The sequence below is a fragment of the Bos indicus genome, chromosome 29 (genome assembly GCF_029378745.1).
Source record: "Bos indicus isolate NIAB-ARS_2022 breed Sahiwal x Tharparkar chromosome 29, NIAB-ARS_B.indTharparkar_mat_pri_1.0, whole genome shotgun sequence".
Lineage (NCBI taxonomy): Eukaryota > Metazoa > Chordata > Mammalia > Artiodactyla > Bovidae > Bos > Bos indicus.
Genome location: NC_091788.1, coordinates 33,545,893 through 33,560,698, shown reverse-complemented (window position 1 = coordinate 33,560,698; position 14,806 = coordinate 33,545,893). Strand labels below are relative to the sequence as shown.

The 14,806-nt window shown below is 53.7% G+C and overlaps 1 long non-coding RNA gene across 1 annotated transcript; it reads right to left on the bottom strand.

The window, feature by feature from the left end:
• Window positions 1-2,960: 2,960 nt before the first annotated feature.
• Window positions 2,961-7,581, bottom strand: LOC139180594 (uncharacterized). Its single transcript, XR_011564828.1, has 2 exons — window positions 5,372-7,581; window positions 2,961-3,644 (listed from the first exon to the last, which is right to left on the bottom strand). It is a non-coding gene; the product is annotated as an uncharacterized lncRNA (long non-coding RNA).
• Window positions 7,582-14,806: the final 7,225 nt, after the last annotated feature.

Below are 14,806 nucleotides of genomic sequence, written 5' to 3'. Positions count from 1 at the left end.
AGACTGCCCCTTACTCATCTGTCCTCCCCCTCCACCCCTCACTCCTCAAGTTAAGAGCACCTTGAGCGGGGGCCTATGACATTTGGCCATAGCTCCAGCAAAAAGGTTGAGGGAAGTGGGTCCTGCTGCCCAGAGACCATGAAACTGCTGATGGAGCCCCTAGCGGTGGTGGGGGGAGGGGAGGCCGCTGCGCGGATGGTAAAATGTTCCAAATAATCAGGAACAGACTGTTCGTAGAAGCAGACTAGAGAAAATATTCATCAGGGACACATGATTAAGTGTTAGAAGAAGTAGATCCTGAAACTGGGATGCAGAGAGCCAGAAGCCACAAAAGCCAAGTTACACTTGTCACCAAGGGCGACAACAGGTTTCAGAGTTCATGTCCTCAAGGAGTGGCGTTTTCTCCACTTTCAGTTCTAGGCACATGGTGGGTGCTCGTGAGACATGTGCATGACAACTACCTGATTCCACAATAAAAGGGTCTAAAGCCAGAAGCATTTGTCCCTTCACTCTCCATCAGGCTGAGTCCCAGGGCGGTCCCCTCAACGAGAGCCTGAGGTGTGCATGGCAGGCTGGCCCCTGCTTGAGTCTCACACCTTCCAGGGGAGTCATGCCCAGCTCTGTGTTTCTCCTTGATTGCGCTGCTCTGTGGTATTTTTAGCTTGGCATCTTAGCAGTTTCTCAGATGCTGTTCAAGATGCTCATGGCTACATCTTGAGAACTACATGGTACAAAACTGGGGAGAGCTCTCCCGAGACCCACCCACAGCATCTTTATTCCATAGCTCCACCTATGAGGGTCTCTGTGGGCTTTTTTGTTTTTTGTTTTGCTGCAGAGGGTTGTGGCACACAGGATTTTTAGTTGCAGCATGTGGGCTCTTAGTTGTAACATGTGGGATCTAGTTCCCTGACCAGAGATTGAGCCTGGGTCCCCTGCACTGGGAGCAAGGAGTGTTAACAACTGGACCATCAGGAAGTCCCAGTGGTCTTATGCTAGTTTTCCTCTTTGACAAGCTTGGGTGCCAGAAGCCCAGGCTGGATCTAGCCTATAAATCAACCTGAACTTTGGCAGGAAATAAAAGAGAAAGCTTTTAAAGATATTACCTTTCTGTCATTAGGCAGAGTCAGTTCTCCAAGGGACTAACGAACGACCTTCATTTGACTTTAGGTGGTTAAGCAGCTAGATGGCTTATGAGCAAGGAAGCTCTCTTGTGTTAACCTCAACAAGAGGCCGCAGCAAGGCCCCTGGGAGGGCAGATCTGTCTATTTGACACCCATGGAAAAATACATAACGGGCTTCCCTGGTGGTCCAGTGGTTAAGAATCTGCCTGCCAATGCAGGGGGCACGTGTTCAATCCCTAGTCTGGGAAGATTCTACATGCCGGGGCTACTAAGCCCGTGTGCCACAACTACTGAAGCCTGCATACCCTAGAGAAAGTGCCCCGCGACAAGATAAGCCTTCACGATGAGAAGTCCGTGTGCCGCAAGAGAGTAGACCCCGCTCACCATAACTAGAGAAAGCCTGCGAGCAGCAATGAAGACCCAGTGCAGCCAAAAAGAATTTTTTAGTATCCTTCACTTTTTTTTTTGATATATAAGGGAGGGATCCCTTTTCTATTTACTGAAAAGTTTAGGAAATATAGCAGCAAACAAATGAAAGTGAGATGGAAAGTCTTTACTGATATTAGGATGGCATGTCCTGCCTTAGAGATTTAGAGGTGTCTGGATCATCTTCTGTACGAGCTTAAAAACACTTTCTCGTATAAGAAGTTTAGGAAGAGGAGAGGTGGCTTTAAAGCCATTACACCTAAAGGTAAGGGCAGGTGAACTACAGGTGAATTGGGGTAGGGGGAAGAAATTGAGGAAGCCCTATGTCACCTCTGGATTTCAGATTCTTCTCCTTTCAGACTCCTCCTAAAGAAGGAGTCAAGGTAAAAATCATTTAGACCTCTTCTGCCTCTATTAGGATGTCTAAAGGTCTGTAAAAATCAAAGCTATGGATTTTCTAGTAGTCATGTACAGATAGATGTGAGAGTTGGACCATAAAGAAGGCTGAGCGCCGAAGACTTGAAGCTTTCAAACTATGGTGCTGGAAAAGACTCCTGAGAGTCCCTTGGACTGCAAGGAGATCCAGTCAGTCAACCCTCAAGAAAATCAATCCTGAATATTCATTGGAAGGACTGATTCTGAAGTGGAAGCTCCGATACTTTGGTCACCTGATGCGAAGAGCCGACTCATTGGAAAAGACCCTGATGCTGGGAAGGAACGAAGGCGAGAGGAGAAGGGGACGACAGAGGATGAGATGGTTGGATGGCATCATCCACTCAATGGACATGAGTTTGAGCAAACTCCTAGAGATGGTAAAGGACAGGAAAGCCCGGCATGCTGCAGTCCACGGGGCATGGTCATGACCACGTTCCTCTCCTGGTGGAAGGAGACATGGCATCATGTGGGGTGCGGGGGACTTGGTGTGACCCTCCCCCTCCAGAATCTGGATGACCTGCTGCTCTTGTTGTTAGAAAGTCTACACATTCTTCTTTGCTCATTTGAACTTGGCAAGGCCGTCTTGTCCCCCGTTGCCTCAGCCTCCTGATGCATAGCTGAGTTCACAGAACCATCCAGAAGCCACTGCCTCGGCCCACACACCAAGAAGAGTCACGACATGGTAGAAAGAAAATGAGCCTGGGGTCAATGTTCCAACTCAATTGTGTCACTGCCGACTGGCCCTGGGCAAGGAACAAAAAGAGCCAAGTGATAACAGATGTCAGCCTTCCAGCCATACACACCTTTTGGAGGATTTTTTTTTTTCCAATGAGTTGGTTTAATTTCAGGTGGTACAGAAATCAGAATAGAACATAGACTTAAGAATACACTTTGGCAGGATTCTGGACTGGGTTTATATGGATCTCATAGCTAAGGTAGAAACGGCTGAGAAGAAATGAAGACAAATGAGCCAGTGTATGATTTTTGTTTTGTTTTTTTACAAAAGTTTATTCTTAAATGTACAATAAGTTCCAAGACAAGACTTCATCTTAGCTAGAGGATGCAAAGGCTGTTATGGCAGGGAATGCCGGTGTTTGCAGAGGAATGGAACTAAGGATCATCACTGTCTTAGGTCCATGGAACAGCTTATTTTTTTGCCAGATTTCTTAATTCCACCTGTGGCCAGGGGGCCTTTCCCCTGGCCTTCACTTTTAGCTCCTCAAGTTTCTTCAGCTCCTCCTTCTGTTTCTGCTTGAATGCCTTATCTCCCTCATCCATCTCCTTGTCTTGCTTCTTGGGCTGCTTCAGGGGCTTCTTCTTGCCACCTTCACAGCCTGGCACCTGCTTCCTCTTCCCCCGGTGATATTTTTATATACAATTTATATTATTTATTTATTTTTGGCTGGACTGGATCTTCGTTGCTGCATGGGCTCTTCTCTAGTGCAGCCTTCTCTCTAGTTATGTTTTGGTGGCTTCTCTTGTCGTGGAGCACAGGCTGTAGGCACACAGTCTTCAGTAGCCACTGCATGTGGGCTTCGGTATTCACAGCACACGATCTTAGCCGCCCAGGGCATGTGGGATATTCCCAGAACCAGGGACCGAAATTGTGTCCCCTGCATTGCAACATGGATTCTTAACCACTGGACCACCAAGGAAGCCCTCCTGGAAGATTTTAATGAGAGATACTATAACTTATGCTGTGTATGTAGGTCTATGAGGAAATTGGCCTAGGATGCTAAGACTCCTATGTTCTGACAGTTCAAAATTCCAATTCTTTAATAAACTCATGAACTCTGAAACTGGGGTTATAATCGTCTGCAATAAGAAAATCAGTTAATTACTGAAAACTTACTATGTATCACTTTGCTCTTTCCCTTGAAAGACTTGAAATACAGACGGGCTGTGTTTCATAAAATCACTAAAATATACATCCACATATGCCAAGTGACAAATGACGGCACCGTGCAGGCAGAACATCTCCTGGGTCCTGAGGAGGGAGCGATTACCCAGCATGCCTCGGTGACACGTCTGCCCAGCCCAGCCCCCACACGACCTTCACCAGTTTCCATCTCAGCCAGGAGAAGCCAAGCACAATGGATTATTGGGAGGGTGTTTTAAACTCCAGGGTTTTTGTCTCAAGGACACAGCAGGTGGTCCCAGATCCTGCCTTCTGTGACAGCATCTCTCCTGCCAGCCCCACAGTACTGGAGCGGTGCTAATGGGGATGCCCACAATGGCCCCTGGAGAAGGAGCACAACCCAGAGCTGTGTCCATCCTCCTGGGATGGGGAGCACCAGCCACCAGGGGAGAGAGCACCCGGCTGGAACTCAAGTCTTTGCTTGTCCCCAGGTTCCTAAAAGGGAAACTGTCTTCTCAGAATTTTCCTCCATGTTTCAGAGGTGAGGAACCCACAGCTCCAAGAATGACATTCACCCAGGTTTCAAATGCATTAGAGCAGCACCGGGCAGGCAGCACCGCTGGTCGGAGCCATTAACGTCCAGTGTCCGGGAGGACATAGCAGGGACATAGCCCCCCTGCCCAGCCCTGCCATCACCCCCACCCACCCCAAGAATGAGCTTGAATCAAGCACAGCAGACACAGTAGGCTGGGGAGGCGGCTCACAGGGCGGGGGGGAACCTCTCCCTAGGGAGCCAGTTGCTCAGTTTATGTTTTTGGAATAAATCACTGGTGTAATAATAGAAGTGAAGGCACTGGAGTGGAACATCGTGACAGAAAAGCTCCCACTAGCATGTCCATCAGATGTAAGTTTCTTGCCCCAACATCCTCCTGCCCACAGGAGGAGGGGGCCTGCCTGACCAAAAAGGTGAGCCCCCTACTTCCCCTGCAGCCCTATTGCTCCATCCTCACCTGCCTTCCTGGGAGGAGGTCTTAGTGTCGGTGAACCTTATTTGCTCTGTCTGGGGTTTCTAGAGTGGTCTAGGGGGAGAAGGCAGCTCTGGGGCTGGAAAGGACTTGAGAGACCATCTTATCCAGTCCTCTCGTGTTCCATGAGGTGTAGGTCAGTGACTTGCCCTGGCCCACACCTGTGTCTGACTTTCTTGCCAGGGGAGCCCTTCCCACCATGATAGCCTGCTCCGGGTGAGGAGTGGAGAGATTTCCAGTGGATTCCAGCAGCTGGACACCTGCCTGGTATATGTCCCGTTTGCGTTTTCCCTTCCTGAACGCCCTTCCCCTGGTTGACCCCCCAGGCATCCTCCAGGGATCCAGCCAAGCCCCACCCTCTCTGGGCACCTCCTGCTTCCCAGGTTGATGTAACCATCCATCTGTTTTGTTTTGAAACTCCTTTGGCCTGGGCCTGTCATGGCCAAACATGGGTCACATCGTGCTGCCGCGAAGCCACCGATTGACTAGGCAGCTTCCTCACTCACCTGACCACTGCTTGGGGCAGAGATCCCGTCACATGTGATGTGCACTCCGCCATCCAGCACGTGGCAAGTGTGCAAGAGATGATGTCGAGTGTGTGTGGCCGTGTGTGCAGTGGCACTCACATCACCAGCAGGAGCCTGGTCTGCAGATCTGGGTGTTCCTCCCCAGGCAGGAACAGCTGTTCACAGAGCAGCACATGGAGAGAAGTAGGAGGAGGGAGTACACAGGGTCAGCTGCAGGAGTGGTGACAACCACGAATCCCAGTGTCACTAGGAAAGCCATGAGCCCCCTGGAAGCAGGAGACATTCAGGAGACAGGGGAGGCGTGGAGGCCACAGCAGACACTGCAGGACTCCACTCAGAGCTTTGATTCCCACAGGGTCTGGAGGTTTATCCAGGCATAACACCTCTAAAAGGTCATTCCTCCCAAGTGTGCCCCCAGGATGCATGTAACCCCTGGTGCAAGGCAGGGACATCTGGAAGGGGTCGAGGTTACACAGGGGTGCCCCTCTGCTCCCAGAGCTGTGCCACCCGTCATCACCTGAGCCACTGCTGGATGGGATAGGTTCCACAGCTGCAGGAAGGCTCGGGTGTCCAATGACCTGAGCGTAGTCTTGCTCTCCCATCAATGAGCACAAGCTCTCGGTAAACAAACCGTTTCATCTCACGAGGCATCAGCTCCCTCGTCTGGACTCCCAAGTGTGTAATCTGAGTCTACCTGCCCCTCCAGCTTCCCACCAAGCATCATCCTGGGCTCCAATCCAGCCCTGCCACCTGCCTCCCGCCCTTCCCCCGGGGTGGGGGGAACTAACATTGCATCTTAAATGCCTTGTGGTCACAGACTCAGCAAAGGTCTGCTTGTGGCCAAGATTCAAAGGAGAATCAAGACCCACTATGGAAAGTAGAGACTGGACAGGGAGATCCTTCAGCAAGCAGGACGTGTCGGGGTGATGGCCTGGGACTGGCAGTGGGGGTGCAGAGACACGCCAGCCCTGCTTCCTGCCCCTTCCTCTGCCCCTATGGGGGAGGGGCCAGGCATAGTGATGACCCCCTTATTCGGACTCTCCCCTTCTCCTTGGTGAGGTGGCAGAAGCAGCTGGTTGACCCCTCATCTCAGAAACCACCTTCCCCCAGAAAAGCCCACCTCAGGTCTGTAAGCCCCCTCCCTTTTCACTCTGTTCTTCCTGTGTTAACAGCTCAATCTATATGCTGATGGCTGTGGTCTGTGCTTTCAATGGCAAGAGGCTGCAGCCCATGCATGGCAAGTGAGGAGGGAAGTTCCTAGGAGAGTTGTCTGTGTGGCTGGTGGAGGCCAGGCATGTATAAGAAGCGGGGCTTTGGGAGCAGAAAAGGACGCTTCATGGGTTGTCAGGCCCCTCCCACCAGTGGGTGCAGGAACCAACCAAGATCTTGGTTACCTGGCTCCCAATTTGATGGTTAAGTGACCCTGACTGTGGAGCTCTTGTGGCTGTGGGAACATTCTGGATGCATCTGTGGCTAGAATTCAGACAAGCCCAAAGCCCATTCCTGCCAAGGAGAAAATGGCTTTGACTCTTCCCAAGGTCATAATAAACCCCAGGAAACAGCAGGAAAGCTATGTGTGAGCAGCTCACACCGGCTGAACAGGCGGCTCTTGGCAGAGCCCAGAACGGTCAGGTGGTGGGAGTGGTACCAGGCAGGAGGGAGCCCGTGGACAGCAGGATGGAGGGTGTGTCTCCAGGTGAGCCCCAGCCGAGACCTGGCCCCTTGGGTGCATGTTGTCAGCTGCCAGGCTCACAGGGGCTCTGGGCACGGGTGCCCTGCACAGCTGGAATCACCCTGCGGGCTCTGGGCAATGCATCCTGGAAGTCAAACAAGTGACCTCCCTGACTTGCTTGTTTGCACCTCATGTCAGCCATCCTGTCTTTGCAAGCTGGCTGCTCTTGCTGGTCAAAGATTCTTCCTTCTCCTTTGGGATAAAGAAAAATTGGAAGAGAATTAGACTCACTCTCAAGGCACATGTTTGGTGTCACCCAGCCCGACATGGGGCATTTGACGAACCCTCCAAGGTTTAGGGTCTTGATTATTCTATATTCAGCCCTTCCAAAAGCTTAGTTTTCTGACTTTTTGTCTTTGAGACTCTGAACCCAAAACACAAGGAGCACCATCTCAGTCTCCTTGGACACCCACCAACCAGATCCGCGCACCTTTAGCACCTTCCCAGAGGGGTCGCCAACAATAAAGCAGCGTCTTTCAGTAAATGTTTATTGTATTTGAGGGTAATTTGCATCACTGAATTACCCATCTTACTGTTCTGTTGTGACCACAGCGTGTGATATAAATCAGGATGTCTTACTTCTCTTCGGAATAGGAGAGAGAAACTGAAGAGAAGTTACTTCTTCTTCATTTAGGGCTGCACCGGTGCTGCCCTGCCCTCTCCCCTCCCAGTCTGGTACCCAGGAATTCTAGTCTCTTCCTATGGATGAGAAAACAGACCTGGGGTTGCCGTGGAGTTGGAGGGAGTGGTCACTGCCCAGAGCTAGTGAGTCCAGACTGGGCTCACATCCCAGGCCCTTAACTAGCCAGCCGGCAGCCTCTCTCAAACACACCCCACTCAGAGCTAGGGGGCACATGGCTGCTTCGCCTGTCCAGGCCCCCAGCTGTGTCCACCCTGGGCTCTGTCCCTAGTTCTGAGAAAAGACTCCAACCTCCTCACATTGGAAAATTAAAGGAAAAAAAAAGTCTGATTCAGTCTCAGAAGCTCGTCAGCTTAAGAAGCGCTGCTTTTTAAAGTGCCTCTGAATCACTCACCTTTTCAACCAGCCTCCCCGCTCCAGCCTGCGAGTGAGCGGGCAGGTGAGGCGAGAACAGAGCAGCAGCCTCATCCCTGAGTCAGCGATGACTCCCCGGCTTTCTCCTCCACAGCTTAATCACCTCCTGACTGGGTGTGAGGCACTCCCAGCGTCACCTCCTTTGTCTGACCCTCGCCTCCCTGCCATCCGGCCACCAATTTGTCAGCGATGATGGAGCGTGCTGTACTTGCCAGCACCCCCAAAAGGAAGCCCGGCAGACAAGTGACTCAGGAATCGGGACCCACCCTCCTCCCCCTCACCATCTGCTCTCGGCGCTGCGCCTCTGGGGCAAGATGAGGGGCCGAGAGATTGCTCCCACAGAAGCCTGCAGATGACGGAGCCCCCCACTCCCACTTGCGGATCGGATGGTACCTTGTGTTTCTGCACAGCAGTGACGAACACAGCGTCCCTGTCATCCTCTGCTAGGATGCCAACAGCCCACGTGGCCTGGGGGTGTTCCAAGCCTCTCACCTCCCTCTCAGGCCCCTCATGAACACCTGCCCGCCCCCCACATGCCAGTGAAGTGTGGGGCATCTGGTCTTTTCTGCTCCCTCTGTGGAACCTTCAAAATCCCTCACCTAGACTGTTGACCCAGGCACCTGGTAGCCAGAGACACTGTGCCATCTGCCCGCCCAAGGGTACCACCCAGGATACCCAGGGGTACCTGACCTGCGGGCATGGGCAATTCTCTGTAGCAGAGGTCAGTCTACAGGGATGTCCCGAGGTCACTTCCTTTGATCTGCATGTAGCCAACAGTGGCGATTGCACAGTGTCCCCCGAGAAAATATGGTGCCCTGTGACTCCTGCTCCTCGGGGACAGGGAAACCCACTGCATCGACTTGGCAGATGGCTCACTTTATCCGTTGTTTCAAAGTTCTCATCTCTAAATGGCAGTGGTGAGTGAACATCCCCGCTGGTCAGTGTGCAGGTTGCTGGGACACTGTAGAGGGTGTGTAGGACACGGGACTCAGGGGCTGGGCACAGGAAACACAGATGGTTTGCACAGCTGACTTCGGGGCAGAGCTGCAAGCCGGGGCAGATGAGAAGGATGGACCATCTAAGGTGGTCAGGAGGGAGACGCCAGCCCCGGTTCCCAAAGGACCCCAGGGGGCACCCCTGAGGGGTCCCTGAGTAGTACGCCTCCTGCCTCCACCTTTCCCCTGTGCTTATCTCTGAAGCCTGGGGATCAACCAGTCCCTGAGATGATTCTGACTCTGAAAGCAGAAGTGTCCATGACTGTGGCTCTTACTCACCGGGGATCTTGGTCTTCTTTGAGAGTTGGATAAAAACTCTAAACTCTTTCTCCAGAAAAACCCACATACACCAAGATACACAAACACATCCTTAGGAGTCTATAGTCAGGAAGGAGCCACTGAGGCAAAGTGGCCCAGGTTTTCCCTTCCTACCTCATAAGTACCTCAACTCTGCCAGGCACATACTCCCCGCCTCCTCCTAGAACATCCCTGGACACTGCCCCCTCCCCCACTCCAGCTGCCAGTGCAGAAGCTGCAGCCGTGGTTGCGATGGCAATGGTGACAGCAGTTGCTAAGGAGCCAGGAGGCCGGGTGGGGGTAGGCGAGTGGGCAGCAGCCCAGCAGGGCAGCCCCCCGTGCAGGTCTTAGCGCCTCGGGCCCTGGAAATGGTGTTCCCAGCTGGCTGCCATGGCAACAGCAGGCTTGGGAAACTATTCATCAGGGTCTGGACAGATTTCTCCAGCTCCCCTTGCTCTTTCTCCTCCCTAAGTGGCTAAATGAGGTGTGGACGGATCCGCCGGGAGTGGACCAGGGCACTGAGGGTCTAGGGCTAGTCACACGTCCCTCACGGCAGGCTCCTCAGGAGGCTGAGTGGCCAGAGATGGGCCTGAGCCAGCTCCCAAGTGGAGGCCCAAACCCAGAACCATTCCTCTTCCTGGGGCCCTGGCCCCTCCTGCTGGGGAACGTTGGCTCCTGGCTCAAGGAGTTGTCCTGGGAGGGAGACCTACCTGCTGATCCCAGGTGAGCCAGGGTCAGATGGGATGGGTCACTTCCAGCAGGGCTATTCTGAAGATGTGGGGACCATGGAGGGTCAGGCTGATGGGAGGGGTCAAAGATCAGGACTTGATGGCACTGGATCGGATTCAAGTGAAGCAAAGAAGCAGAAGAGGTTCAGGACAGAACAGAAAGGAGCAGAACAGTGCAGTGTCAGGACCACCGGTCACTGGTCTGAAGCACCGTCAAGTCACCTCCACTGGGTGGTGGTTAAATGGTGTGCCTCTCTCAAGCTGTTCTTCCGGGCAGCCTTCCGAATGAACTGGCATCCTCCTTTTCACACAAGGGAGCAGACCTTAGAGAGGTCAAACCCGTTGTCATGCAGCTGGAAAGGAATACAGCTGAGATTTGAACTGGCGTCTGTCTGCCTGCAAGTGCATCTCTTACTGATGTGCCTGCAGAGTGGCAGAGGATCCGAGGGCTCTCCAGACAAGGACAAGCCCCTCCTAGCCGGCTCTGGGGTTCAGAGCCCACGTGGCCAAAGTCCCCCCTCACTGTGCATTGATGATGTATGGCTTTAGACCAGCAGTTCCATCTCTCTTGAATTCTGGGATCTACTACGCTGATCGCTTTGTATCTATGTCTAAAGACAGGCATCCGAGAACCTTTGTCCAGGGCTCTGGAGCCTGGCGGTGCCTGGCAGTAACTCTGGGAAGCTCCATAGGAAGAAGACCCTGGTCTGGGATCAGTGGACCCTCCGCTGCCAGGACAGCCTGAGCGTCTAGAGGACGTTGCCTTCTCTGCTTTCAGAACCTTGGAGCACCAAGCGAAGTGGTGGGGCCGGCTGGGTTTGTGGGAGGAAGGGAGTGAGCCATGAGAAGCGCCTGCTACGTTCAGATTCTAGCACACGTACTAGAGTCTTGTAGTTGTTGGTGGTATGATTAAGTCTTTACTGGGGACCAGATAGGGCACGCAGGAACCACACAGGGAAGCATGGCCCCCACACTAGCCAAGTCAGGTCTTCAGGGCAGAGCTCTCTGGGACAGGGGTCTGGTGGACTCCTCAGGGCAGAAGCAACCACGGAAAGGAAGGACGGTCTGGTTGAGCTTTAGTGCAGGAGGAAGAACATGGGGGTGGGGGAGGAAATTTGTTGAAGAAAAACGGGAGCTGAAGCTTTAAAGGAAGGATGGGAAGGGAGTTGGGAGGGAGACAAGGGGGCTGTGAAGGCATCTAGAGTGGCCAGAAGGAGAAAGGAAAGGACAGGTGGTTCTGGGGGCAGGGAGGTCCGGCTGCTCTTGAGGGCACCGGCTCCTCACTCCATCTGGTTAGAAGGTCCCACCTGCTGCCCCACAGGGCAGTCTCCAGAAACAGAGGCCCTGGGCAGAAGCGACTGGGCTTCAGGGGCAGAGATCCTCAGGCCCTCAACATGGGAAAGGCAGTCTTCCAGGTTTGGGATTCATCCAGGCACTTGGGCTCAAACATGGCGGTGCCCATCAAGGATGTCATAATCCAGGGAGTCCAGCTAGGTGAGCTTGGCCCCTGCAAGCCAAGGCCTCTTCCCCAGAAAGTCTGAGAAGAACCTCACCTTCTCAGGGATCTCCTTCAAGTAACCGGGCTCCAGTTGCTCAAAGTCGGATCTGTAGCAGATCCTGACGGCGGCGTACATACAGACGTCCATAACCTGGTTCTCCAACACATGCCCAGTACCTTCTCCCCCTCTGTCTCCCCTCATGTCCCTGCGAAGGATGGCATTGCTCTGGCCAAGCTTGTGAACCCATCGATTAAGTACAGTGGATTGGGGAAGTCGAGACCCAGCGTGGACTTTGGGCTCAGCCGCTGGCTTCTGTCACTGTGGGAGAACATGCATCCTTTCCTCGTTTTCCTCTTGGTCTGAGTGTGTGAACTCCAGGAGCAGGTGGATGGCGGGAGCCAGCCCGCAGGCACCCCAGGAACCCAGGACCACGGCCATCGTGCTGGCTTCTGTGCTAGGAGCTGGGCTGGAGCTTCATTGTTGAATCTTCACTCTAAGTCTTTAAGGTCAGCAGGGTCGCCTATACCGTGGAGTGACGCTCAGAGCTCATGCTGCTGCTGCTGCTAAGTCGCTTCAGTCGTGTCCAACTCTGTGCGACCTCATAGACGGCAGCCCACCGGCTCCACCATCCCTGGGATTCTCAAGGCAAGAACACTGGAGTAGGTTTCCATTTCCTTCTCCAATGCGTGAAAGTGAAGTCGCTCAGTCATGTCTGACTCTTCGCAACCCCATGGACTGCAGCCTACCAGGCTCCTCCGTCCATGGGATTTTCCAGGCAAGAGTACTGGAGTGGGGTGCCATTGCCTTCTCTGCTCAGAACTCAAGGAGGTTGGCAATTTGACGCAGAGCAGCAGGTCTTCAGCCCAGATTCAACTGGCTCCAAGTCTGTCGGTTTCTGACCTCCCACAGGCACTGGCTGTTCCTCGGGCCTGTGGATGCCAGGGAACCCTAATTGAGCCTCTTGGCTGGGGGCCCGCATGCCTCCTTCCTCCTCAGGCCCCTCCACCACACAGCAGACGGGCATCCTGCATCCTCCAGCTGCTTTCCTTTCTCTTCCTGTTCTTCTTATCCTCCGGCTCCATCCAGGCAGACCAGGAGTCACAGCCAACCAGCAGAAGCCAGAGCGAGGCTCGTTGGCTCTGTCCCCTCCTCTGACCCCAGCAGGCGGGCAGCCTGGGGTCCTTACCAGGCCTGAGCACAAAGGAGAGTCATCAGGGAAGCCTGGGGACAGGGTGACCCAAAGCTGCAGCCCGTGCCTCCCCAAATTTCCCCCATTTTTCTGCCTCCTGGGGAAGCCGTCATGTCTGCAGGCCGTGCCAGGCTCATGGGGTGCCCTCAGTTTTCCCTCTCTCTGTGATAGACACCCTCCAAATGACAGAAGCAGACCAAGCTCAGCCGTCTCTGGCGCCATGACTCCTTTTGGAATCATTTCTTAGGGGGCAGTTTGCAGTCCTGGGAAGCTCAAGATTGGGGGTCAGAAGACCTCTGTGCTCTGCCCACTTCTGCCACCAACAGGCTGGGTGATCTTGAGCGTCTGGGCCTCGGCTTCCCCTCCTGTAGCCACTGGACCATCTGGCCCTTCCTAACCTTCTGCACTGTCCTGTGAGCTCTGCAGCTTCTCCACACGTCCCAACCTGGCAATACCTCCACCTCCAGCAGCCAGGGGCCTCTGTCCTACCCAGACCTGCCAACATACAGAACATGCGAGACAGTCATTTTGTTGGTGCTGTGGTTTCTTTCGAGGGGAAGTCGAATTTAAACCATGCCTCAATCAGCACAAAAGCGGGGAGCTGGGCCCTTCCACACAATGGGTTATAAAAACAGCTTGACTCTCCCGCCTTTATTTCCCTCTCTTTGTTCCTGCTCTTTCCCAATCACCCCATCAAGTGCGTGTATGAGTGCTCAGTCGCTTCAATCATGTCTGACTCTTTGTGACCCTATGAACTGTAGCCCACTGGGCTCCTCTGTCCATGGGATTCTCCAGGCAAGAGTACTGGAGTGGGTTGCCGTGCCCTCCTCCTAGGGGATCTTCCCAACCCAGGGATCAAACCCATATCTCCTGCGTTGCAGGCAGATTCTTTACCGCTGAACTACCAGGGAAGACCACCCAGTCAAGTAACCCCTGCTAAGTGGATGTGTCTGCAAGGCTCGGTGAAGCCATAGAACCCAAGACAACGTGCTGTCCTGAGGACTTGCGGTTCCACATGAACACGGCACAGAACTCGGAAGGACCAAGGGTTTCTCGGTGCCTCTGCTGCGTCCCTTACCCACGTTAATTTTATAGCCAGATCATGTTTTCCATACCTGCCTGCTGTCTCATCAAGGCAGGAAATCAGGCTGCTCTCCTGCCGGGGCCTCACCTCCGAACTTGAGTGGGTTGACCTAGTTCCCACATCTCTGGCACCAAGGGCAAAGGGTTTGAAGACTGTGACATGCTGGTCATGCCTGTCCAGGCAGACAACAGGATGCAGATGGAGGTGGTGGAGGCAGTGAGGTTGCCAGCCTCTCCCAAGGCCCCGGGGCATCTGTGGGGCTTCTCTGAGACCTCTCTGAGGCCGGGGGCTGCCTGCTGCTGGTCTCCCCGGCAAACCTGATGCCTCGATGCTCCATACCCACTTCTCTAGAAACTCCGTACACGTACCTAGCGTTTGCAGTCCTGCTTCTGCATTTAATCTTCTCAACAAAGCCATAGGGCAGGATTTTACCGCTCCTTCCTCACAGACAAGGACCTGAGCTCAGAGGGGCGTATGAGTGCCCCAGACCACTCAACTGGACTCAGCTCTCACAGCACCAGCTGCTGCCTCAGAAACCGCCCTGGGGAGTTGGAGGGGCCCCAGCTCATGGTTCTCCTAAAACTGACATCACCTTTAGCCCCAGGACAGGCGGCCCGGAGCTCGCGAGCCTCAGCTCTGACTCTACCTCCCAAAGCAGCTGGGGGGTCAGCATGGAAGGGGTGCTGATGAAGGGAGCCAGGGGCACAGGTGACCCCCCCTACCTGATGGAATCTCTTTGGTGGCATACAGTGTGGGTTTTGAAGGGTTTGTTAGATTTGTTCTTCTTTTCAGGACAGAAGTGAAAGAAACTATAAGGGAAGTTAGGACACTGGCCT